Below are 27,346 nucleotides of genomic sequence, written 5' to 3' on the forward strand. Positions count from 1 at the left end.
ACAGACATGATCCACTCAACCAGTTATGCAGGGGACCTCAACAAGACTATAAGAAAGTGGCGGACTCTAGGCTCTCATTCAAACCGTTCAGGGATAGTGCATTGAATCTGAATATCCAATAAGATTCTCGTTCACAAAGTTTCTTATATCTAATCCCTTTATGCAGGTTTTTGGGGATCATCTCTAACCCCATGATGTTAAGAGTATCCGTGGTCACCCCATAAAATTTCTTGTGTCTAGGGACACTGTGGGACTCACTTTGATCTGTAATGTTCCGCTTATGTTTCCTAACCTCTGCCTACTGGTGTGTACACACTTGAAAGATAAATGAAAGATATCAGACCAATTGTACCCCCTTCCATGTAGTATGAGAGCCATACTCTACACGGTCTGTTCTATCGAGCTGAACTCCCCATCAGATAAAAATCTTTGCAAGATGCTGCACACAAAGATGCTGTACACATTCAAAAGATCAGTATCTGCAAAAGATCTGTTCCTGCAAAAGACCCGTTTCTGTAAAATGCATTCATTGTCTATGATATCTGCAGATCTTCATACACACCTTGTTTAACAGGGTCCCACTGCTGAAAAGGGACGAATCTAATGTCTACTGGACACCTAATGCCCATAGATCCTCCTCAGTCGCAACTTTTAGTACAAGTAAGCCAGATTGCCATGCATGATTGCGCTTGAAAGGAAAAACTCGGGAAGACAACAAGGGACGAATTGGTGCTCAGGGGACTGTAGGAAGCCCTAGTTAAGTTTGAAATATTTTTATTCAACCATTTCATGTACGCTTTTATGTTATATGTGGGATCCCTCTACTACATAAATTCTATGCATCAAACATATTTTTAAAAGGTTCTTAGTTGAAATTGTAATACATATTTACTGTACCTAAACAGATTGACCGTTTCATGGAAAAATTTTGGAATCAACTCCCTAACCAGAGGGATGACCCTAGCTTCTATGAGAATCCTACCGCAGTCAACAGAAGACAACAAACGACTTCAGAGGTGGCATTTCTGAGACACTGAGAAAGAAAATTAGACTGGTGCAAATGCGGAAATTGCACACCAATGAAGACGCAGGTTGAAGAGTTGTGTTGTAATCACATAGAGGAGGTGTGTGATAAAATTTCAAGATGAAAAAATTGCATAACGGAGGTCAGATTCTTTATAAACACTTGTACTTCGTCTGAATATGTGGAAACAAATCTAAAATTCCATCCAAATGTGGCAGAACCCCCACCAGATCGGTTGTACAACAGGTAATAAAAATATTGACAGCATATAATTCTAAAGCAGGCCATACACTGGCTCGATTCACGGCCGTTTCGACAGCAGATCCGATCCTGGGATCGGATCTGCTGCCAATCGCTTGCGCTAAACGCACCCGCCGATCCGATTCCCTCCCGAAATCGGATCGGACCGTCGATCGCGCCGTGCGGGAAATTACCCTCGATCGCCCGGCGGTAGGAGCGCGTCGCTTGCGGCGTACGATTCGGGCCCGATCCGAGCATGTATACATTACCTGAAGCTGGCTCCGGGGTCCTCTTCTCCTCGCTGCACCGCATTTCCGCATGTCCCAGTGTACGCTTATACTTCCTGTGTCACTCCGGTGACCAGGAAGTTGAAATAGAGGGCGCTCTATTTGAACTTCCTGGTCACGGAGTAACACAGGAAGCGCCGGGATGGAGCAAGAACAGCGGTGCGGTGCAGTGCGGAGAAGACGCCCGGGAGCCAGCCTCAGGTAATGTATACGGGGGGGGGGGGGACAGGCGGCAGGAGCAGCTGAACAGATTGTGATCGGTTTCAGGCTGAAATCGATTCACAATCTGTTTGCAGTAAAGGCAGCCATACGATCCCTATCTGATCAGATTCGATCAGATAGGGATCTGTCAGCTGGTCGATCTAATGGCACATCGACCAGTGTATGGCCACCTTAAGACCTTACAAGACCTAACATTTGTATAAGCCATTTGACTGCAATGCAAAATGCCACCAAAACCACATTGTTCAGGTTGGTGTGCTGGCAGAACTCAGAGAGGTATGGTTATGCACTGTATGTATATAATATGCACAAGTACAACATGTAGATAACGAGATTCATTATTGTCATGATTGATTCACAATACCATACACAACACGAGCATGATGCTCAGCGGTGCTGTCCTGAACCAGCTGAGTTCGTTCTGCTACAAGAAACGCATCGTCCCCCTGTGAATAGTGCTTTCCTTGCGTCATTATCATTATAAAAATTTAAGAAATTATGTTTTAATTGCCCTAATTTTGCCATATAACGTAATACACAATGTAGTAAAAAGTACACTTTTTTTTTAATATTTGTTCAGGAAACTTCGGATGACAGCATACCGGACTTTTACAGCCTGGGTGTATGGTTTCTTGGGAAAGGAAAGATGTCGACCGATACCATCATGCGCTGTAAACGTGATACGTCAAGCATTTCCTGATGCTCAGCACCTTTACACTGGTTTTTTATTCCCTGAAGATTACAATGCATCAGAAATGATTCATTTGTAAATTGTCTGTTACTATATTATGTTCCAGCTATTACTTATCTAATACTTTGTTTAGTACAAAAAAATTGTAAACCGCCTGCCGACCGCTCCACACCAATTGGCCAAAACACGAGCCCCTACACTCCCAGAGGTGCTGGCAATTCCTGACTAGCAACCCCCTGGTTCCGCCGCACCCATAGTGCATACTTTCACAGCCCAGTCTGGAGTCCAGGTGGAGACATATTATCTAGGATCGGCCCTAGACTTTTTTCATCAGTTCTTCACTGAGGATCTCTATGACTTAGTCGTGGAACAGACCAACCATTATGCCACACAGTTCTTAAACGCCAATCCGGAATGCCACTCCTAATACTGTCCAGCCTTTCCAGTGGAAACCAGTCACAGTTTCCGAAGATATACCAGTCCTGGAAGTCGTGTTAGTCTATGGCAACGCAGTTTTCCCCTCTATTACTAGGTCGAATGCAAAACAGGGAAAGACCATGTAGTTCAGGTGTGTTTTTGGCGATGCAGTGCGGCGGACGCAACCTACTGCATACGCCAATATGCAGTGTGAAACCAGACATCAGGTTATAAGAGACCCTAATCCACAGGGCTGCCAGAAACCTCTCCTTTCACTTGGAACAAACGGCATTGTGTACTTCGCCACATGTCTGTGCAATTGGCGCTTTTCACACTGTCCCATGGGGAAGGAGAGGTTTGTCCTTGAAAGGTAAGTAAAAAAACAAAATTAAAACAAGGTAAGCCAGAAAATGTAAAGTTTGGTTGCAAATGTTAATGTTTGGTTTTAAAATGTTCCCTAAAGTTTATCTAAATTCTTGCATTACTGCTTGCTTTTTTTTTCTCTCTCTCTCTTTCCATCCATTTCCCTTCCAGGTAGACTGACTGATCGATCGAACAACCAGCTACAGCACTGATGGTGCATCCTGTTAATGTTAATGAATTTCTTGCATTACTGCTTGCTTTTTTTTTTTTCTCTCTCTCTTTCCATCCATTTCCCTTCCAGGTAGACTGACCGATCGATCGAACAACCAGCTACAGCACTGATGGTGCATCCTGTTAATGTTAATGAATTTCTTGCATTACTACTTTCTTTTTCTTCTCTCTTTTCCCATCCATTTGCCTTCCAGGTGAACCGATCGGCCAACCAGCTGCAGCACTGATCGTGCATTCCTGACAGAAGCATTGCGCATCTGTCAGATTACACACAAGTCAGTGCATGCAGCGCTGCAGGACGAACAAACAAACACAAACACAGAACATTTATATCGCGCTTTTCTCCTGGCTGACTCAAAGCGCCAGAGCTGCAGCCACTAGGATGCGCTCTATAGGCAGTAGCAGTGTTAGGGAGTCTTGCCCAAGGTCTCCTACTGAATAGGTGCTGGCTTACTGAGCAGGCAGAGCCGAGATTCGAACCCAGGTCTCCTGTGTCAGAGGCAGAGCCCTTAACCATTACACTATCCAGCCACCTGGATAGTGTTCTCAGAGTTCTCCTCCGCAGTAAGATACGTTTGCCAAGGCATATGAGCTGAGGGGCTGTTGGAGTTCCTATGCTTCGGCAAGCACTTTGTATAAAAAATGGTAACTTTTTTTCATCCACACCGATCGATGTACATTGAGAAATTGGGTTTGCCAGGGCATACGAGCTGAGCGGGTTTGGGCGTAGCTTGTGTGTCCTGGCAAACGCCATGCCCCTTTTTTTCTTTTTTTTCTTAAATTTTTGGGCAGATATTTTTTCATCCACATTGACCACATTCACATTGAATGAAGGAATGTTTGCAGTTCATTTTTCCTGTTAGCTCACAGGCTGAATGGGAAAAAAGTGCATTACCATTATGCCCAATATATGAAGTATAGCAGAAACTCCTAATACTGGCCATACATGTAATGGTTGCAGAGACCCTAAAATCAGGGCTGTGGAGTCAGAGTTGGAGTCGGGGCAATTTTGGGCACCTGGAGTCGGAGTCATGGCTTCATAAACTGCGGAGTCGGAGTCGGGTAATTTTTGTACAAAATCCACACCCCTGTTGAATATTTGACTAAGGAGTCGGAGTCGAGGAGTCGGAGTCGGGGCCATTTTGGGTACCTGGAGTCGGAGTTGTGGTTTCATAAACTGAGGAGTTGGGAGTCGGAAGATTTTTGTACCGACTACACAGCCCTGCCTAAAATGCCAGGACAGACCCCACAAATGACCCCATTTTGTAAAGAAGACACACCAAAGTATTCGCTCAGGGGCATGGTGAGTTCGTAGAAGATTTTATTTTTTGTCATATGTTAGCAGAAATTGATTTGTTTTGTTTTTCCTCACAAAGTGTCTTTTTCCACTAACTTGTGCCAAAAAAAAAAAAAATCAAAAAAAAAATCTATGAAATAATGGAATACATTGGGGTGTCTTCTTTCCAAAATGTGGTCATTTGCGGGGTGTGTTTACTGTCCTGGCATTTGGGGGGGGGGCTAAATTGTGAGCACCCCTGAAAAGCCTAAAAGTTCCTCATTGGACGTTGGGCCCTGGCACTTTAGGGGCACTAAACCGTGACGAGTAGTCTGGAAAACAATCGCTTAAAAATGACCTGTGAAATCCTAAAGGTACTTATTAGACTTTTTTGGGCCAATAAAGTGTCACATATGTAGTATCACAGTACTCTGGAGTAGTAGTATAGTGTGTTTTGGGGTGTCTTTTAACACATACCCATGCTGGGTAGGAGGAATATGTCTGTAAATGGTCAATTTTGTGTAAAAAGTAAAAAATAAATAAATAATAATTTACAGAGCTATTTCATCCACCCAGCATGGATATATGTTAAAAGACACCCCAAAAAACATTATACTACGTCTCCTGAGTACGGAGATACCACATGTGTGACACTTTTTGCAGCCTAGGTGTGCAAAGGGCCCCAAAGTCTAATAAGTACCTTTAGGATTTCACAGGTCATTTTTATGCATTTGGTTTCCAGAAAACCTGTCACGGTTTAGTGCCCCTACAACGCCAGGGCAGTATAGGAACCCCACAAGTGACCCCGTTTTGGAAAGAACACACCCCAAGCTATTCCATGAGTGGTATGGTGAGTATGAGGGGTATAGATGTTTTGCCACAAGTTACATAGTTATTTTTTTATTTTATTTTTTTTTGTGGAAATTTATTTTTTTAGTTTTTTTTCTCACAAAGTCTCACTTTCCACTAACTTGTGACCAAAAATGTGTGGGGTTTTTTGTGTGTGTGCGGAGGTATTTAGGCTATGTGGAGGTATTTAGCCCAAAAAAAAGCGTATCACAAGGTTACCAAACTTGTCTATTCACCTGATTATGTAAATGTGGCTCGCATGTCCAATCCGCAAGACAGTCTACTCGGGGACAATGTGTTGTTTGTTTTTTGTTTTTTTAATCTTGTTTCGTTCAATAAAGCAAATATGTGGCTACATTGCTCTCCTTTGTAATTGACAGCCGGGCTGCAATTTGTCCCTTCATTTAGTGTGTGTGCTGATTACACCCCGAAACAATGCTATTGAAAGAATGGTAATCTTAATGGCGTTTTGTGAATGGAACAAAGAAATCTTGTTGAATCTTTGTTCACACATGGTGGCAGCTCAGTGGTATGTTGCTAATCCTGCCTAATGGGACATTACAGTTGAACTTTTCTTTCTTGTGTTGATGATACATGTGACACACATTGCCAGACCCCGAATTACATCTCCCTCCGAGTTACAACAACTCAGATTGGGGAATAATATGTAACGCCTCGGGAGTTTTGCGGCAGTGGGGAGAGCCGTCTTTCGGCTCGCCTCATGCCAAACTGCCCCGCGCCGAGATATGTGTGCTCGTAAAAGGGCACATGGTCTAGCGTTCATCTCTTGCTGTTAGCGATAAAACATGCCACATAACAAGGTGTGTTGACAATGGGAGAATCATTTGGTTCAGCCTTTGGCTGAGCACCTTGTTGTGCTGCTGGTAGTGTAGCTTGGTGGCAAAAAACACTGGTGTCAAGAGCCACCATGCACTGCATGGCGTGCTGGCAAGGAACGATTCAGGTGGATCCTTTTGCCAAAGCTTCATGCTGCGAAATAGGTTGTCACGCTTGCAGGCAGGACACAGACCCTTTTGTCTACATACCTGGGTGCTGTCTGCCAGCTCTTGACAGCTGTCTTTTAGCTGCTAGCGACAGAGGTGGCACCGCAGGTGCCCTGGCAAAAGCAGAATCATTGGGTTCTCCCCCAGTGTGCAGTACTGCCAATAGTGTCGCTTGTAGACAGAACACAGGTGTCAAGACCCTCTGTCAATGCACCTGGCAGCATGCTCAAGGCAGCTGTCTTGAAGCTTTTAGCGACCCAGCTGGCACAGTAAGTAGACCTGCTGGTTGTGTCACTAGAGCGCACCTTGCCTGCCAGCCGACTATTGTCAGCTGCCTTGCAACAGCTAGCGGCACAGGGAGCTGTGCTGCTGGCTGTTTCGCTAGTACCAAGGAACTAGATGACGAGTCGGCATGCAGACCATGTGCATTGTCTATCATCAACATGTATTTCCCCGTAAGTCTATGGATTGGGTACTGCAGCTGTTGCGATACCATCCAGGACACAGCTGTTAGGAAATGGTGTGCACAATGCGTGCGCAGACAAAGGGAAACTCCTTTAGGTCTTCCTTTGACTGCACAACTTGTGGTGCTGCTGGTAGTTGTAGGGGTACAGATGGCACCCCAGGTAGGCTGACAAAGCAAGAATCATTAGATTTCTCCCTTTGCCAGCCATCATGGTGTGCTGCGGATAGTGTCACTTGAAGCCAGGGCACAGGTGGCAAAACACTTTCAGTGTACCTGGCCTGGTGGACAGCTTTAACCAGTTCTCTTCTTGCTTCTAGCGACACAAGGTGCTCAGCTGCTGGGTGTGTTGCTAGGTGCAAGGACCTCGTTGGCAAGAGTTGTCAATCAGACTAGGTGCATTGGCTATAGGTAAATTGTTTTCCCCGGTAAGCCTACAGATCAGGTACTGCAGCGGTTTGTCTCACTACTATCCAGGACATAGTTGTTAGACAGTGTGCACAACCGGTGCGTTGACAAAGGGAATATCAGTTGGTTCTTCCTTTGCCAGCACAACTAGTAGTGGTGCTGGTAGTGGTTGTGGCACAGGTGGCAATGCAGGTGGTAACAAAGGGAGAATTATGGTGGCCATACATGGTACAATTTTTTAATCCATTCTTATAAATTGTATGTAGTATAAGGGAACTGCCTAAATTATCCTTTCAGGATATTCACTTAATTTACCCTTAGGCTACTTTCACACCAAGACGTTGCGTTTTAGGGGACGTTAAGGTCGCATAATGTGCCCCTAACGTAACGCGTGGTGGTGTTGAATTTGGACGTCAGATTGAGCCGCGTTATGCGGCTCTCAAAGCAGCCGCTCCAGGATAGTGATGGGAAGTCTGGATCTTTTTAAGGATTCGGATAATTCGAATCGGATCATTGAAAAGATCCGGATCTTTGAACTGAATCATTTGAATCATTTTACTAAAAATGACTAGCAGGACAGGACTTTCCCTGCACTGTACATTCTGTATGTTCCTGTTTCTTCCAGACAGATATCCACTGTGAACTGAATCTTTCATTGTGATGATCCGGATCATTTGACTCACAAAAAAGATCCGGATCAAATGAACGATTCGTTCGACAACACTACGAGTCCCACCACGAGTCACCACAGTGCAGTGAATATTAATTAGCCATGTGGCTAGTCACTGAGCATGTGCAAACAATCTAACGCAGCTCTACAGGGGTATAACGTACAGCATGCTGCACTTTCATTTAACGTGCAGCGTTATACCCTAACGCAACGTGTGCACTGTGAACAGCACATTGATTTTACAGTGCTGTGAGTTGGGCTGCGTTACTGGCTGCTGTAACGTGGGACTTTAACGTCCTACTGTGAAACCAGCCTTATACTACATAGAAATGGTAAGATTGTATGAAAAAAATTGTACCATGTATGGCCACCATTAGTGGTTTCTCCCTTTGCCAGCCACCTTGAAGTGGTGTGGATAGTGTTGCTTGAAGCCACGACACAGGTGGCAATACCCTTTGTCAACAAACCTGGCGGCTGGCTTGTGCCAGCTGTCCTCTTGCTGCTTGCGATACAGCTGGCACAGGTAGCTGTGCCCCTGGTTTTGCAGTTAGCAGCAAGGACACGCTTGGTAAGCCAGGTGCGGTGGCAAAAGATACAATTATGTGTCATGATGATTTTATAACAATTTATATGAGTTCAAGGCTACTTTAACAGCTGAAACTTGATTGGTTTCATGAACAACTGGTCCACTCCAGTGTTTCATGTACTAGCCTTGTTACAACTACTAATCTGTTTGTGTTTGTCTCCTTGCAAAAGCATATACGTTGTAGAAACATTATACCTGGAGCCTATTTGAGTAATTTAATAAAATAAATGTTATGTGTATAGTAGCACAGAGAAAGGTTAGAAAGCTTTACTACTACATAAAATACATTTTTTTTTAACTATCAACATTAAATTGTCATAAATTTAGTAGGGCTGCCATCCGGAACAATCTGTTGTAATATAAGGGTTCTTGCACATTTTATATGTTGCTCATCCTAAAAAATTGTATTCATGTGAAGTTGCCTATCCTGCTACTGCTGTGATGTATGCTTCCCTGTATGGAATGCAAGGCACGGATAATATGTAATGCAATTTTTCCCTTGCGTTGTGTTCTTGTTATACAGGGGACGTAAAGCAGCTCCCCACTGTGAACTTAGCCTAAGTCTTAGTCTTTAGGGCACCAGTCTACTTTAGGAGACCCAGCAAGAAACCTTATATAGAAATTCCGCTAGCATGATTGGGTGAAAGATACCCTTTCAAAGGCCTGGTGCACACCAAAACACGCTAGCAGATCCGCAAAATGCTAGCAGATTTTGAAACGCTTTTTCTTATTTTTCTGTAGCGTTTTAGCTAGCGTGTAGCGGTTTTGTGTAGCGGTTTTGGTGTAGTAGATTTCATATATTGTTACAGTAAAGCTGTTACTGAACAGCTTCTGTAACAAAAACGCCGGCACAACCGCTCTGAACAGGCGTTTTTCAGAGCGGTTTGCGTTTTTCCTATACTTAACATTGAGGCAGAAACGCATCTGCAATCCAAAAAATGCCTCACCCCGGGAGGATTCGTTTCTGCAAAATGCCTCCCGCTCTGGTGTGAACCACCCCATTGAGATACATTGACCAAGCGTATCCGCAGCCCCAAGCGGCTGCAGAAACGCTGAAAAAGCCGCTCGGTGTGCACCAGCCCAAACTGCTGGGTTTCAGATAGGTTGTAGTAAATCACGTCCACACTATTCAGCCTCTCACTTTGTGCTATAGAGGGTGCTGTGATTGGAGAACTGTTCCCTATGTGGTTTTCTGCTGGGCCCTCCCCAAATTAGACTAATACCATCTTTTGTAAGATGAGTAACATGCTTGTATCTATATTTATCCAGTACATTTGCTGTGGATCTCTAGAGGCGTTTTCTGCAGTTCACCGTCCGTTCTCCATGGACGTCAAAAGGCATATTAGTACAAAACTACTTCCACCTACCATGGATGCCTACAGCCGTGTTTGTCTCTCCGTATTCCTGCGCCATGGATGTCTAAAGGCATTTAGTACAAAGTTTTGAGTCAGTGCAAACTTTCTAATTTGCTTGAGATATGCAAATAATCCTAAATTGATGCAGAATTATGTAAATGAGACTGCAAATCTATGCAGCTTCAAAATGGACCACTGCAAGATTATTCCATCTGCATTATAGATTTTTTGTAATAATTAGCATAATTCTTTTTTTTTTTTAATTCTCTTTATTTTAAATGTTTCCATATACAAACATTGATAAATATGCAACATCCAAATAGTGAAAAAACCTTACCTAAATACCATTAGGGTGCTCACTTTGTAGAATACAAAATATCTCTTCCTATCCCTCATCTTTCTATTTCACACTACATATAATCTCCTATATCATTCTATTTTTCCCACCTCGTGAGCTCCTAAACTAAAATTCCTCTGGTCTCCACCCACATACCTCATGAATCTTCATACATCTTACAGTCACACCCCTCCCCCTTGGGTCAGTTCTTTTCCTCCTCCTAGTCATTATATAGCTCCTGTCGCCTATCCTCTCAGGGGGTCTCCATCTGTTCCACATTCCTCCTGATTCTCCCATATTCACGTGAGTTTTTGAACTCCTGCCATTGCATCCATCTTTCCTCATGTCCCCCTTTATCCCCATGCACATAGCTAGTTAGCTCCTCCATCTTCCAAAACCCCTCTATTTCTATGAACCACTCCCAGATCGTTGGACTCTGTGTCGATTTCCAATGTTTTGCTATGAGGGCCCTGGCTGCATTAATCAGGAATTTGGTCAATGACCTCATATTTTTTCATTGGCCAGTCATTGCAGTGCAATAGAAAGAAGGCAGGGTTTTCTGGGGGTTCTATCCCTGTAGTTAATCCGTAGTTCTCTACACCGCCAAAAAATGTGCAATGTCTCCCTTCCCCTCTCCACACCTCCAACACAGTGCCGAAAACACCTGGGTACATCCTACTCAACCTCTCAGGTGTATAATGCCACCTTGCAAACACCTTATACCCTGCTTCCTGTCCCCCCATTGACATAGCAGATTTACTAGCCAATTTCATTACCTTCTTCCATTGTTCCACTGTAAATGTTCTTCCTAGGTCCCTCTCCCACCCGGCCCGTATTGATGCAGTAGGGTCTTCTATTTCATTTAGTAGAGCATATATCTTAGAGAGGGTCCCCCTTCGCCGGGGAGTGGAAGTGTCAGACACGTCTTCAGCTTTTCTTGGGTTTCAGTAACATCAGCAATTTACCTGAGAGCCAGACAGGAGAAATACTGACTAACCGCTTGTACAATTAGCTAGCTGACTTAGGAGTTGATTCACTTTGTAGCACGAGATCCCCGCACTTTTGCCCAATAGGCTGCCTGTCAAGTGATGGGCAGCCTATTGGGCCAAAGTGCTGGGATCTCGTCCTACAAAGTCACTGGATCTGACAGGGTCCAAGGTGGGACTATCGAAGCAGCCGTTCGTTTTGGGGATAGTGTGAGTAAGTTAGTAGTGCATGCTACAGCAGTAGCGTGCATTACTTTGAAAATGTTACTTGTTACATCCACACTAAGATGCACTGCTTAAGCAGTGTAGCTTCGTGAATCAACCCCTACTGATTTTTCTGTGAGCCAGATGTAGCCATCAAAAGAGCCACATCTGGTTCCTGAGCCATAAGTTCCCTACCCCTGCTTTAAGTTATTTGTAGCAAACTATATACAGATAGCCCCCTACTTATAAACGACTCAATATTTCAGAGATGCAAAGTTTTTTCACGTACAAATGATACAGTACTGTTTTTTTATTACAGTATTGTATAAACTGTTATACATAGTTTAACACGTTAATAGCACATTGAAAAAAATATATAGTTTATACTATATTTCCAAATCCTATCCACGTTTCGCCATGTTTAATACAAAACTCAACTTACAAACAAGCAAACTCCTGGAATAGAACCTGTTTGTAAGTAGGGAACCGCCAGTATCATTGTGTAATGAAATTGTTTTCACTGCAATGACATCTAATAAGCACATGGTGGAGCAAAGTGAATTTGACCATAGTGTAGTAGTTGTTATTCCGTGGACTTTAATCTCTCTTACCATGCATACCAGTGTTTGCTGTATACTTAAAGAGAATCTGTACTCTAATATTCTTACACTAAAAAGCATACCATTCTATTCCTTATTTTCTCCTGTGCCCCTCTGTGCTGTTTCTGCCACTCTCTGCTGCAATCCTGGCTTGTAATTAACAGTTTTAGGCAATGTTTACAAACAAACTAACCAGCTTCTAATAGGCTCAGCTAAGCATAGTGTGTGAGTATGCAGGGGGCCTGCAGAGGGTGTGTATCGCTTCTACCAATCACAAGCAGCCCTGCACATTCCACACAATCAAAGCCTTAGCCCGACAAACAGGACAGAGGAAAGATACATTGATTTATTACAGAGACAGTGTAATTAGGAAGAGCTGCAGTAAGCCCCAGCACATTAGAACAGGCATAGGAACTCATAGGATAGAAGAACTAAGGCTGAAAAAATTGTTAAAGAGTCTCTTTAAAATTAGTATGGGCATTAGGAACTGTTCACCAGTGCAGCATTAAAAATTCTGAAGTAGCAGATAGTCAGTTCTAAAGCTGCCAACTTCTCTATAATGTTATATCAGGGAAGTTTAACCCTTATTTATGGAGAAAGGCTATCCCAAAATATTTTGTTAGCCAGCTAGCTACGATTACGCTTTATGGTTAGACAGAGGGTACACAACCAAGTGCTGTGGGTGGATAAAGGTAACAGACAAAGCGATTAGCTCCAGTCTGTGCATTTTGTATTCAGATGGCGTTCCCACACAGAGCTTTCCTGTGCCTCTTACAATGGCACTTTGTGCAACGAAACACTCAGCCAAAAGCCAGCTATTAACCCTTACTTTTGCACTATTCAAACTTTTGATTAGGAAGATCAGGTGTAAAAATACATTTTAGAAAGTGAAAAGCTAAATGTCAATATTTAAAATAAGGGGGTGCATTTTAATGGTGACTGGACAGTGAATCATGATTAAAGGTGGACAAGTCCTTTATTAACCCCCTTATAAGTAGGTAATCTAGAGGCTGTTTTGCAGAACGTATGTATGTATGCCATTTTTTAGTATCCCATGGAAGAGTTGCAGAGTCATTGAATGAAAAGAAAAATGGGCACAAAGCATAACCGCATGGCAAAAATGATAAACAGAAATGCACCTGTGTTATGCAAATGCATCCACACTAACATAGAATGAAGAGAACACATGCATCATGTATGTACTTTATAATTGAATTGTACTTTTTTTACTCCATTAAATGCTTTTTTTTCTCCATGAACTTCTTCATTCTATGCAGATGACTGTAGTCATCCAGATATAAGCAGCTCAAGTCTGACTGTGTATTCGTATCCAGTGTTGCTGCGGTGATGAAACCGCATGTGTGTAAGCCCGCCACTCATTCTCGGCAGCATCTTCGTGGCAGCGACTGGTCATCACCATCCCCGGAATGAATGGATATGATCCCGATCAGCCATGTCCATTCATAATATCGAAAGTAAAAAGTATTAAAAAAAAAATAAAATTGAACACTGGTAACCCATCTAGCAGCAAAAAAGTTCAATCACAGTTAGGATATATATTTCAATTAACAGTTACTAAAATGAATCTTTCTAGGACTTGGACACACAAATAAATGTTATGAAGAACAAAACGATTCTGTCGAATGTAGATATTGTCTCAACACTCATGTAATGTCTAGAGCAGTGGGGGTACGTCGGCACCTGTCAGGGGGTCCCCCAGGGATCACAGACAAAATGGTGGATCTCGCCCCCAGGAGAGAAGTGTCAGGCAGGGCAGGCTCTGTGGCAGGGTGGCAGCAACTCACTTAGCCCCGTTCCCGCATGGACTCCTATCACCCGGCTCTCCTCCTGTCCGGGTTCTCCCTGTCGCCGCCTCGCATCTTGTTGCCATGGTTGCCCGGCAGCCTCTCATGGCGTTAGAGTTGCTGCTAGAAGTAACCATAGCGGAAAGACACGGTGAGAGGAGGAGAGCCCGGCGACAGGAGGAGAGCCCAGCGAGAGGAGTCTGCGCGGGAATGGGGCTACGTAAGATTATACTGGAGCACTATCTGGCTATCTATACTGCAGCACCTATAGGCTCGCTAACTACACTGGGGCACCACCTGTACCTGGGGAGAACAGATACAGGGAGAACAGATATAATACGGGGAGATGAGGTGACATGAGGAAGACCACTCTGTCCAGAAAAAAAGGTTATGTATGGATCGATACATCCTATGCTTGAATTTTCAATACTCTCCTCCCTTAAAAAAGGCAGTGCAGTTGTTAGTATACACCTCCGTGGGAGTGTCTGAAGACTGGGAGGAGGGCAGCTAATGAATACACAATGAGCAAGAGAAGGGAGGGGAGAAAACGAGATTTTCCTGACCCCACTCAGGAATAAGTCACTCTCTGTAGATGAGAAAAAGGGGGTTCAACCCTCCACCCAGGGTGGACTCAATATTATGCAGGAGAACAGAGGCGCCAAAAGGATTAAAAAAAAAAAAGGAACCTAAATGAGCTTAAAAACCAAATTCTTGATAAATAGAGGAGGTAGTGGTGGACTTACCTCCTCCAAGTAGACAAACAACGACTGTAGTAAAGACAGTCAATATACTTTATGAACTCCAAATATGCAGCGCGTTTCGCAAGCTTTATCCCACTTCACCAGACAATAACAACGGAGCAATAGCATATGTGGTCAGTAGAAGAGCCAGGCACCTCTGTCAACAGATGTCATACGTTAGACTGCTTGCTCTGCACTATGCATTTCGTCCTCTCATCCAGACTCATCAGGGGCATAGGAGCACAAAGTGACTGCTCACTCCTATGCCCCTGATGAGTCTGAATGGGAGGACAAAATGCATAGGGCAAAGCAAGCAGTTTGACGTATGACGGCATCGCTCCACGGCAGACGACATGACTACATCGCTCCACGGAGCCCGGGCCGGCATAACGCACAGGAATCCAGAAGCCCTAGCCGAAAGACCAGCGGAGAGCGGGATGCCGCATGATACTCGCCGGAGGGGGGCGGACATCAATAAAGATATTGAGATACACAAGATACAAGCGCAGAAGTCTGTAAGTGCAATTGGCAGCAGGCTTTGGCTGAATTTTTATGACATAATATGCTATGATGTTAATATGCTATGATATTCTGTGTTTTATCTTTTATTTTTTGAATATTAAACTTATCGTTTTTGGAAGTGAGGCTGCTGAGCCATTCTGCTGATAAAGTGTGAATACCACCAGTGGACTAACGGTGGGCTACATCTGGTGAGCCGCTAGAAGTAATCAGTGTGTTGGGAAGCTAAGTGCACTGAGTGGTCACCTATTCACTGCATGGAGTGTTGAACTAATCTCTGGGAGGATTGTTCTTATTGCTGACTGTGACTCATTGAATCGAGACAGTATCACACATATGTGAGATTTGTTTACAAGTACTAGTGACTGAGGAGGAGCGCGTGGCAACAAGCTCTGTTGAGCTAAGTATTGTACTCTTGAGTAGGGACAGGAATCACTTTTTGTATTCATAATGATTTCATGTAATCTTCCAATGTCATCTTTTTCAAATGATCTCCTGGGAGGTGAGTTGGGATGAATCTGTCCTGGGGTTTCCAGCGAAACTTCCACTTTTGACCTAATTACAGTGGCTTGCAAAAGTATTCGGCCCCATTGAAGTTTTCCACATTTTGTCACATTACTGCCACAAATCTGAATCCATTTTATTGGAATTCCACGTGAAAGACCAATACAAAGTGCTGTACACGTGAGAAGTGGAACGAAAATCATACATGATTCCAAACATTTTTTACAAATAAATAACTGCAAAGTGGGATGTGCGTAATTATTCAGCCCCCTTTGGTCTGAGTACAGTCAGTTGCCAGTAGATATTGCCTGATGAGTGCTAATGACTAAATAGAGTGCACCTGTGTGTAATCTGATGTCAGTACAAATACAGCTGCTCTGCGACGGCCTCAGAGGTTGTCTAAGCGAATATTGGGAGCAACAACACCATGAAGTCCAAAGAACACACCAGACAGGTCAGGGATAAAGTTAGAGAAATATAAAGCAGACTTGGGCTACAAAAAGATTTCCAAAGCCTTAAACATCCCATGGAGCACTGTTCAAGCGATCATTCAGAAATGGAAGGAGTATGGCACAACTCTAAACCTACCAAGACAAGGCCGTCCACCTAAACTCACAGGCCGAACAAGGAGAGTGCTGATCAGAAATTCAGTCAAGAGGCCCATAGTGACTCTGGACGAGCTGCAGAGATCTACAGTTCAGGTGGGGGAATTTGTCTATAGAACAACTATTACTCGCACTGCACAAAGTTGGCCTTTATGGAAGATTGGCAAGAAGAAAGCCATTGTTAACAGAAAGCATAAGAAGTCCTGTTTGCAGTTTGCCACAAGCCATGTGGGGGACACAGCAAACATGTGGAAGAAGGTGCTCTGGTCAGATGAGACCAAAATGGAATTTTTTGCCTAAAATGCAAAACACTATGTGTGGCGGAAAACTAACACTGCACATCACTCTGAACACACCATCCCCACTGTCAAATATAATGGTGGCAGCATCATGCTCTGGGGGTGCTTCTCTTCAGCAGGGACAGGGAAGCTGGTCAGAGTTGATGGGAAGATGGATGGAACCAAATACAGGGCAATCTTGGAAGAAAACCTCTTGGATTCTGCAAAAGACTTGAGACTGGGGAGGAGGTTCACCTTCCAGCAGGACAACAACCCTAAACATAAAGCCAGGGCAACAATGGAATGGATTAAAACAAAACATATTCATGTGTTAGAATGGTCCAGTCAAAGCCCAGATCTAAATCCAATCCAGAATCTGTGGCAAGATCTGAAAGCTGCTGTTCACAAAACCTGTCCATCTAGCTGACTGAGCTGGAGCTGTTTTGCAAAGAAGAATTGGCAAGGATTTCAGTCTCTAGATGTGTGCAAAGCTGGTAGAGACATACCCTTAAAGACTGGCAGCTGTAATTGCAGCAAAAAAGGTGGTTCTACAAAGGATTGACTCAGGGGGCTGAATAATTACGCACACCCCACTTTGCAGTTATTTATTTGTAAAAATGTTTGGAATCATGTATGATTTTCGTTCCACTTCTCACGTGTACACCACTTTGTATTGGTCTTTCACGTGGTATTCCAATAAAATTGATTCATGTTTGTGGCAGTAATATGACAAAATGTGGAAAACTTCAAGGGGGCCGAATACTTTTGCAAACCACTGTATATTGTTAGTCACCTAGGGATATCCAACTTTCTACACTCAGATATCCCGAAATGCCCACAGTCTTGAGCCTACAGTCAATAACTGGGTGGGCGCACCTTCACAAAGATTGCTTGGCCTGCCCTGCATTCTAATTAACTGTCTTCATGGTTCTAGTTAGCGCTGCTTGAGAACTCCTTCAATTTTTCTTAAAGGGTTTCCCTGGCTTGTAACTTCTGGCTTATGGATGCCCGGCGGAGAAACACAGGAGAACGGCTGCCTACTTCGCCGCCATGCGGACTGCATCCATGGTGATCACAGGGGAAACAGAAGAAGAGACGCTCAACAGGTACAGAGCGATTGCCTCAGGCATTTAGCTTTGAAGTATACATTAAGTGTGTTAACACTTAAATAATACTACTGGATCATTTAGTTGATGGGTATAGTGTATATATATACAGTATATATCTAAAGGTACAGGAAAGATAGGAAGGATCCTATGGTGTCTGGGGACAAAAAAGGGATTACGTTGGGGGGGGGGGGGGGGGGGGGTTCATTCATGACCTGCTTTTATTATCAGTTATTTGATTGATTTAGCTTCTGTGTGGATATATGAGAACAAACTTATTGTATGCAAACTACCACAGCATAAAGAAGTGTCTGCACTCTGAGGGCTGGTGCACACCAAAACCCGCTAGCAGATCCGCAAAATGCTAGCAGATTTTTAAACACTTTTTTTTTATTTTTATGAGGCGTTTTGCTAGCGTTTTGCGGATTGCTGCTGCGGTTTTCAGTATAGTAGATTTCATATATTGTTACAGTAAAGCTGTTACTGAACAGCTTCTGTAACAAAAACGCCTGCAAAACCGCTCTGAACAGGCGTTTTTCAGAGCGGTTTGCGTTTTTCCTATACTTAACATTGAGGCAGAAACGCATCCGCAATCCAAAAAATGCCTCACCCAGGCATTTTTCGTTTCTGCAAAACGTCTGCCGCTCTGGTGTGCACCACCCCATTGAGATACATTGACCAAGCAGATCCGCAGCCGCAAGCGGATCTGAAAACGCCCAAAAAGCCGCTCGGTGTGCACCAGCCCTCAGATAACTTCTGCTAATAACATACACTACACTATTATTATTTCTTGAACTTATGTTGTGCCCATCTCTGCCCTTCAGTAACTTTACAGATAAAGGGAATGTAATATGATCATTTTATTTAGTCCTCAGACTGCCAATGTATTTAAAAAAAAAAAAAAAACTACAGGCAAGTGCTAGCTATGTTTGACTTGTGTTTATCAAAGAGGCACATTCGTTACCCCCCTCCCCCCCCCCCTCCCCCCCCCTCTAGTGACCAGGCTATTTTTTACTAATTAGGGCTTTGCAGCTTTAAGTGCTTGCTGCCCCCCCCCCCCTCTATTCTGCCCACCAACAGAGCTTTCTGTTTGTTTGTTTATATATTTATGTGTTGTTTTATTTTTTTTAAACTTCCCTATTTTTTTTTTCTATGACAGCCGATCGCCCTTGTGACTCCCCAGAGGACAGCCGAGTGACACGGCGCTGCTGTAGATTGCAGAGCTGTACAGTGTAAATAGAGTGCGATTTTGCCGTCTAACAGTCTCCTAGCGGAGATCGCTGCTGGGAGACTGATGACGTAGCGGAGCTCCATCATTCAAGTGGGGATGCGCACGTGATCCCCAGCAAAACACACCCCCAGGACGAGACGCCAATTGGCGTTACGTGGTTCTGGGGGAGCCGCCGCATTCACGCCACAAAGACATTTAGTAGAATGTAGTAAATGATTCAAGATACCCACTTATGTTATTTATCCGGTTCCAGTATCAGAAACACTTCCTATGTCTAAATATTGCAGTACATCAATATTTCTAGTTCGTTATTGTACTGTCACATTTTTGAGGATCTGTTTACCACACAATTCGAACTTTAGGGGCATTGTATGCTAAACGGCTGCTATGTGAGGTTGCATTTTAATGTGTGGTCTGATGGTTGTATGGCGGGGTGGCCATCCCATGTGCTTTTATTATATTTTAGCTTGTGAATCGATCATTAGATCCAAGTCGTACAACATTTATACATTTGAATAAGTCGCTTTGTATTATGTTTTAATAGGTTACACATATGTTCCATTATTTTCTGTCCACTTATCTGAGTATTGAGTATAGTATTGCTGTATATTGGTATGTAGCCTGCCCTACCAGTGATGTCATTGACTATGCTGTTTCGTTGTGTGTAATTCTCCTCCCAGAGCGTGCTGGGAGACCAGGTATTATTTCTACTTACTTTGCAGCACAGAGTAAACAAACATTCTGCAGAGATGTACCTGACAGCACAATCAGGGTGAAGAAAAATCTTACAATGGGCGACCACTGAGTAAATAATTTATAAATTAATATTGTATTGTTAAAAAAAATAAGCAGTTTTATTACTTACATTATTTTCAGTACAGTTTCTCTTTAAATGTCTTGCCCAAATCTGCATATACCAAAGCCCGGTAGTAGGTAGGGATTGTCACTGTGGTGGAAATAAATTTGAGAGATCGAGAAAGTCAATCTTGCAGTGGAAAGATTTGATCCATTTTCAAGCTGCATAGATTTGCACTATCATTTGCATAATTCTGCACCAACTTGGTTGGCACTGATCCAAAACTTTGTAATAAACACCCTCTGCCATCCATGGCACAGGAGTATGGGGATACCAAAAATGCTTATATGGGACATCCGGTCGTTTGGACGTTTGAACGTCCAGACGTTTGGACGTCAAATCCGGCATGTGTACGGTCGGTCGTTCAGCTGACAGGACTGGTTTTGACGGATCTGCTTGGCAGATCGTTCAAAACCCGTCTTATCAGCTTAACGACCAACCGCACACATGCCCGATTTGACGTCCAAACGACCGGTCGTTTGGAAAAATCCAATGTGTATATGTACCTTTTAGGCTTGGTTCAGGACAGCTGCTAGCATCTGTCCTCGTTGCTTACCACGAGATACACTGTGTCCCGCATTGAGATAAATGTCAGCTCTAAAGCCTGGTACACATATCCATATTTGATTGGCCAATCATTTATTTATTTATTGTATTTATAAAGCGCCAACATATTACGCAGCGCTGGACATTAGTTTAGGTTACAGACAATATTTTGGGGTGACATACAGCAAAATGACAATACCTGAATACAAGAAAGACCAGATCATGCAGCACAGTATGAGTACAAGGTAATGCTTAGTCACTGGAGGGGAGCATGGAGATTAGGCAAGTTAGGTTCACTTAGATGCATAGCGTGGGTTCACAGTAATGGAGGTGCATGATCAGGTAGGACACAAAAGGAGGAGGACCCTGCCCAAAGGCTTACAATCTAGAGGAAGAGGTAAGGACACGGAAGGTAGGGGACCCGAGTTCAGCTGTGGGTTTAGAGCACTTGTGAGGGGTAGTAGGCCAGAGGGAAAAGGTGAGTTTTGAGGGCCTTCTTGAAGATGTTGAAGGAGGGGGCTGCCCTATCCCTGAATAACCTAGGCCCTGGATACATGAAAGATATGTTGCAGCTACGTAGCAATCCCCGCATTCTCAGATCCACAGGTTCTAATAATCTAGTCATACCCAGAGTCCACTTGGAAACTTTTGTTCCCAGAGCCTTCTGTCATGCTGCCCCTACGTTTTGGAACTCCTTACCTCAACAGATCAGGACAGCTCCATCCCTGGACATGTTTAAATCCAGACTCAAAGCCCACCTGTTCAGTTTGGCATTTGCAGAAATATAACTTTTGTTGTGTGAATACTTCATCCTACTACCAATTACTGAATCTGAGAAAGCCTAAGCGCTTTGAGTCCTATGGGAGAAAAGCGTTATAGAAATGTTATTGTATTGTATAATGGGTGGAGGTAGGGAGTTCCATAGTGTTGGGCAGCTCTTGAGAAGTCCTGGAGGCGTGCATGGGACTGGGTGATGCGGGGGGCGGTTAGGCGAAGTTCATTGGAAGAGCGGAGTGAGCGGCTAGGTGTGTACCTCTAAGTAAGATCGGAAATGTAGGTTGGACAGGTTTTGTGCACAGATTTGTAGGTCAGACACAGTATCTTGAATCTGATTCTGGACTGGATAGGAAGCCAGTGGAGGGATTCAAGGAGGGGATTCGCCGTGGTGGAGCGATGGGAGCAGTGGGTAATTCTGGCTGCCGCATTCATGATGCACTGCAGTGGGGCTGTTCGGGTCATAGAGACCAGACAGAAGGGTATTGCAGTAGTCAAGGCGGGAAATTATGAGGGCATGGATGAGGAGTTTGGTGGCAGAGGTCAGGAAAGGGCGAATTTTACAGATGTTACGAAGGTGGAAGTTGCAGGACTTTGTGAGGTTTTGGATGTGGGGAGTGAAGGAGAGTGCGGAGTCCAGGGTGACACCCAGACAGCAGGCTTGAGAGGTAGGGCGAATGGTAGTGTGGTTAACAGTGACATGCACATCTGGGAGGTTCATGGATGTCCGGGGTGGGAAGATCATAAATTCCGTTTTGTCTAGATTTAGTTTCAGGAACCTAGCGGACATCCAGGAGGAGATGGCTGATAGACAGGAGGAGACCTTGTCCATGGTAGTGGTGGATATGTCAGGGGTGTGGAGGTAGATCTGGGTGTCATCTGCATACAGATGATAGTTAAAACCCATGGAGGAGATAACCTTGCCAATGGAGTATGTGTATAGGGTGAACAGTAGGGGGCCAAGGACCGAGCCTCGGTGGGACCCCCACCGAGAGGTGGTTGGGGGTAGACGAGAACTCATTGAAGGCGGTCGTGAAGGAGTGGTTGGAGAGGTAGGATGAAAGCCAGGTCAGGGCGAGATCGTGAATGCCCATGGACTGGAGGGACTGTAGGAGTAGGGGATGATCTACTGTGTCAAAAGCTGCTGAAAGGTCAAGGCAAATTTCACCTCTTCTTTGTAGTATGAGAGCTTACCTACACAATCCGTTCATAGTATTCAAAATCTGTTGGCTCGCACATTACATGGAGGTGGTACAATTAGCCAATCAAAATTGGACGTGTGTATGCACCCTAAAGGGGCCCATACACCTAACAATTTTCCCGCCGATACACAGCAGTTTCGATCACTGTGATCGAATCTGCTGTGAAATCGTTGTTCAAACGCTGACAGAACGATTGATTTCCGTCCAAAATCAATTGTTCCCGTCGATTCCCGTCGATCCGTCCATGCGGAAGATTTCGCTCGATCGCCGGCGGGTCGGGAGTGCGTCGATAGCGGCGTTCGAATGCCCGACGACTGACGCTAGCAGCAATACATTACCTGCTGCGGCCGGCGCGTGTCCCCTGGTCTCCTGCTCCGGCTCGGCTCCTTCAGCTTCACTGAACTTCCTGTCCCGGCAGGAAGTTTTAAACAGTAGAGCGTCCTCTAGTGTTTAAACTTCTACGGCAGGAAGTTCAGTGAAGCTGGAGGAGCCGAGCACGGAGGAGAAGACAGCGGAGACCGGGGGACACGCGCCGGCCGGAGCAGGTAATGTATGCAGGAGCTTCACAGTTTGTGATTGGTTTCATGCTGAAATCGATTCACAATCTGTTTGCAGTAAAGGCAGCCATACGATCCCTCTCTGATCAGATTCGATCAGAGAGGGATTTATCTGTTGGTCGGATCTGATGGCAAATCGACCAGTGTATGGCTACCTTAAGGGTTAATACACACTTTCAATTTACTTCTTATGAGCTAGCACAACACCTTTCTGCTGGACATACTGAATTTCAAGATAGTGGTCAAGGAACCCTTGACCGTACAAATTTCTTTCAAGCACTGAGGCATAAAACACCATCACCCCCTCACTGTTTACTGCAGCCAAACGGAGCAACAAAACATGAGAACATGGAAACTTTACAAGCTATGGCTATGGGTTTTTTTTTTAATAGCAATGACCAGAATGGTTTTATTGACCTATAACTAACAATTTGTTTTAACTCTGATGTTTGGCATCAGCAACATTTGGTCAGTATCTTGTAATTCTGAATCATTGATAAATGTAGTATTTTGGAATCAAACTTTCACTAGGACAGCATAAATCTTTTAGGCTTTTTTTTTTTTTTTTGCTTATTTACTGTATGTTTTAGTACATAGTAGTACATTTATTTTCATCACAGTTCTATTGCACCACATGATGCACTTAAATCATGTTATTTTGTGTTTAGTAAATTAGACAGTCAGAAAAGGGATTCTGGTAAATAAGTCTATGGCGTGATGCACAACAGTGCAGTAAAGTTGCCATGCGCAGGGAGAGCACAGCTAACGCCCAGGGAGCACGTAAAAGTGAACCCCCAGACTAAAAAACTACTCAGCAGCACTGAAAAGGCTTGGTGTTTCCTTAACAGTTTCACAACACCAGAACTTTGTTTTTCTTATCCAAGCCTAATTTTTAGCTGCACAGAAGCTAAGCTCCGCCCCATCAAATAAAACTGCCCGGGCATTTTTCCCAGATGCTGTGCAAAGTATGATGGGATTTCTGATGTTGTTGTTGTTGTTGTTGCCTAGCAGCTGGGCGGAGTGATCAGGACACAGGACAGTTGGAACTGTGTCTCATGCTCCCTGTCACCTCCTTTTAACCAAAAAGATGGCTGCCCCATGAAATCACAAACATTTACCTGTTCTTTTAAAACAGGGTGGGTAAAAGATTATATTACCTATCTGTTTTAATTAACATAACTAATGTAACTTAATGACAGTATGTTTCAGGGGTGTAACTAGAAATCACTGGGCCCCCCTGCAAAACTTTGGATGGGGCCCCCTCTCCCTGCACACGGAATAGGGACGGTCTACAAATCTTTGTCTACAACACTTTTGTATGATTCGTTATCAGTTGCTGAGCAGATGCAGTCATTAGAACAATTGTGCAGAGAGCAGAAAGTTGTTTCTCTGCATGCCCTTAGTTGTCAGTCTCTCAGGACAGGGCCCCCTGTGGCTTCTGGGCCCCCCTGCGGCTGCATCCCTTGCAGGGTCTATTGTTACGCCCCTGGTATGTTTGTTTAGGCTGAAGTTCCTCTTTAAGGCCTCTTTCAGATGGATTACTTTCGGACCTATAACGTGTGTTGCTATGGTAATACGCGTTTCACCACAATGTTGTGCATTAGGCCCTATGATGCTAACAGTAGATCTACATGCACAATTTATATTTTCCCTGACTGAAAAGATTGTTTGCGATGGTTTTAACTGAACATCTGGAGTGTGTGGTGCCCCTGATGTCATTGGCTTCCCCATCAGTGGTTAGACAAGTTATTGTTATTTTGTATTTATATAATGCAGAAATCTTCTGCAGCACTTTACAGAGTTCAAAGTCATGTCACAAACTGTCCATCAGAGGTGCTCACAATGTAGTACCTACTATTGTCATTGATTAACATCTCTAATATAGTCTTATAATTTAAAGCCAGTTTTGTGGGTAAGCAGTAAACGTTTCAGTATGTTTTGGGATGTGAGAAACCTGGCTTCAATTTGAACCATGGCCTTAACACTACAAAGCGAGACTGCTATATTCACTATGCCACATTGCCACGGTACTGGACTTTACTTGCCAGGCCATTGCTGTTAATCCGTTGTTGTTCTTGCCACAGGGCACCAATCATCCTTCCTTTCACTGTCTTCACAACAAAACGCGCAGCTTGACCAGGAGCCAAGCAGTATATCTGTACAGTACTCGTTCCTAAAGTGACACCAGGAATTAGCCCAGGAAATCATTTGGGGTGACTACCATTGAAGATGTATGGGTGGACCCCTCTAATCATCATAACATCTAATGGCATGCAGGAGGCACTCCCCACCTACACACCTGTTCATACCAATCACAGTAGCTGTGTTACATCATTATTACTACTGTTTTAAAAATAAATAAAACGTTTATCAACAATTGTGTTATATCCCTTGCAGAGCCTCTGAAGAAGCATCAGTGGCCTCAAAACATGTCAGGAACTTCTGCAAGTCTTGGATTCTATATATTGACTAGCTGACGACCTGGCATATGTATGTATTTGGTTGTTGTCTCCATCCACTTTTTCTAACCTTAACACACAGTCACTCAATGACCAAGTTTGTGAGTTGGGATTCTTGACATCAATAATTAAAACTTTCCCATTGAAATGGAACAAATTTGATTGGCTGTTTGTGAATTTGAGCCCCAGTGAACCAGTGGCAAACTTTACCAGGTTTGAAGCCTCTGCCATTAACAGTGTAAGAATGGCAGAAATTTAATAATTCCCCGATTTAATGAGTAAGTACATTTTAATTGGTTGTTGTAGGCTCCACCCACTGAATATTAATCCCAGTGACTAATTGTGCCAAGTTTGAGAAGCCCGCCATTAACAGTGTAAGAATAGCTGCAGTTTACATTTTCCCAATAAAAAAAAATAATGTTTTTTTGCTCCATCCACTTTTTGTAACCTTGACACACCGTCACTCAGTGACAAAGCTTGTGAGCTTTGGGGTCCTTGGCACCAATAATGTGAGAATGAAAGCAGTTAATCAAGCAAATCTGATTGGCTGCTTGTGGCTCTGCCCCCTTTAGTGAATTTGAGCCCCAGTCACCCAATGACCTACAGTAGCAGGTTTGAGGCCTTTGCTATTAACAGTGTAAGAATAGCAGCAGTTCACATATTCTGCTTGAAAATAAATTGGTGAATTTTGATAGGCTCCACCCACTTCCCTGAACATTAATTTCAGTCACCCAGTGACTAACTGTGGCAAGTTTGAGAACCCCGCCATTAAAGTGTAACTGTTGGGCATAAAATCAAAAATCAATACTTTATTTTTATCTGGTAAACCAGTAGTAAGGCTGCTCACCACGGAAATCTAAAAGTTAAAATCACTATTACTTTTCTTGTTGATAAATGATCATTCCCCAGTTTACCTGACTCTTATTTGGTACACACAAAATTTGGTACGCACAAAGGAAGTTGCAAGGCATTGCTGGATTGTAATTGTTTGCTTTTCTACTTTCCCCTCAGATTTAACTAATTCAGCCTGATTGGCTGAAGCCTCTTTCCCTCCTGTTTTCCCCTCCCACACCTCTGATCCTCTCTGATTGGCCAATATTTCTCATGCTGAGACAATGCACTTTCTATAGTGAAGGATTCACAATCACAATCCTCACAATCAGGCAGAGGAGAGTAAGGGAGACATCAGGATTGGCTTCAAAATAGCCACACTTAAAATGGGAAATGCTAAGAAGGGTTTCCCTTTTTTTCTACTGTAGAAAAATCACTAGAATCAAAATGTGGACAGTGCCACATGTTATGTAAGACAGTGGAGCAAGTATTTATCTACTTATGTATGTGGGGTTTTTTTTAGATAGTATGGCTGACCGCTCCTCTTTTTAAATGATGCCAGAGCTGAACTAACTAGGAGAAACGGGGGGAGCAGGCATGTATTGCAAGCTGTCCTAATGCCCACCGCTCCTCCTTCTCCTCTTTTCCCCTCCTATCCTACCTAAATTCCCCTGGCAATCTCTACCTCAAGGGGATTTCAGGCATTAGTGCTCCACCCACTATTCCACAGCCTTTTCCGGGTCAGCCATTAGTGCGCAGGCACTGGCCCGGCTGCGCACATCCTACATTGAGCGCCTGTGCATGACACCACAACAATGTCACGCATATGCACAAAGCACTCCTGGCTGTGGACACGTTATGTAGCATGCACGCAGCCGGGCCAGTGACTGTGCACTGCATATTCTGGCAGGCAGATGCTTTCAGCAAATGCTATGCCATTTTAAATTAGTCAATAGACCATTGGACAGCTAGTATTTAGCTAGTTGAACCTGGTCAGTGCACACATCTGTTTTTCTCCAGTTTGCAGTTCGTACAAGTCTTACGTCTTGAAAGTAGGGGTGGGGGGAGGTGCGGATGGATCTTCCAGTGGTGGCAGCACTTGGGGGCATGTCTGCACCTTC

General features: G+C 43.9%; 1 protein-coding gene across 1 annotated transcript in view; it reads left to right on the top strand.

Moving 5' to 3' along the window:
* PLTP (phospholipid transfer protein) overlaps positions 1-27,346 on the top strand; it is a 201,344-nt gene that overhangs the window by 4,705 nt on the left and 169,293 nt on the right. The window contains exons 3-4 of the mRNA XM_068263967.1: positions 906-1,270; positions 17,636-17,769. The gene's annotated coding sequence lies outside the window, so the exon portion shown is untranslated. The remainder of the gene's footprint in view (positions 1-905; positions 1,271-17,635; positions 17,770-27,346) is intronic.

This window comes from Hyperolius riggenbachi, chromosome 12 (genome assembly GCF_040937935.1).
Source record: "Hyperolius riggenbachi isolate aHypRig1 chromosome 12, aHypRig1.pri, whole genome shotgun sequence".
NCBI classification, from domain to species: Eukaryota; Metazoa; Chordata; class Amphibia; order Anura; family Hyperoliidae; genus Hyperolius; species Hyperolius riggenbachi.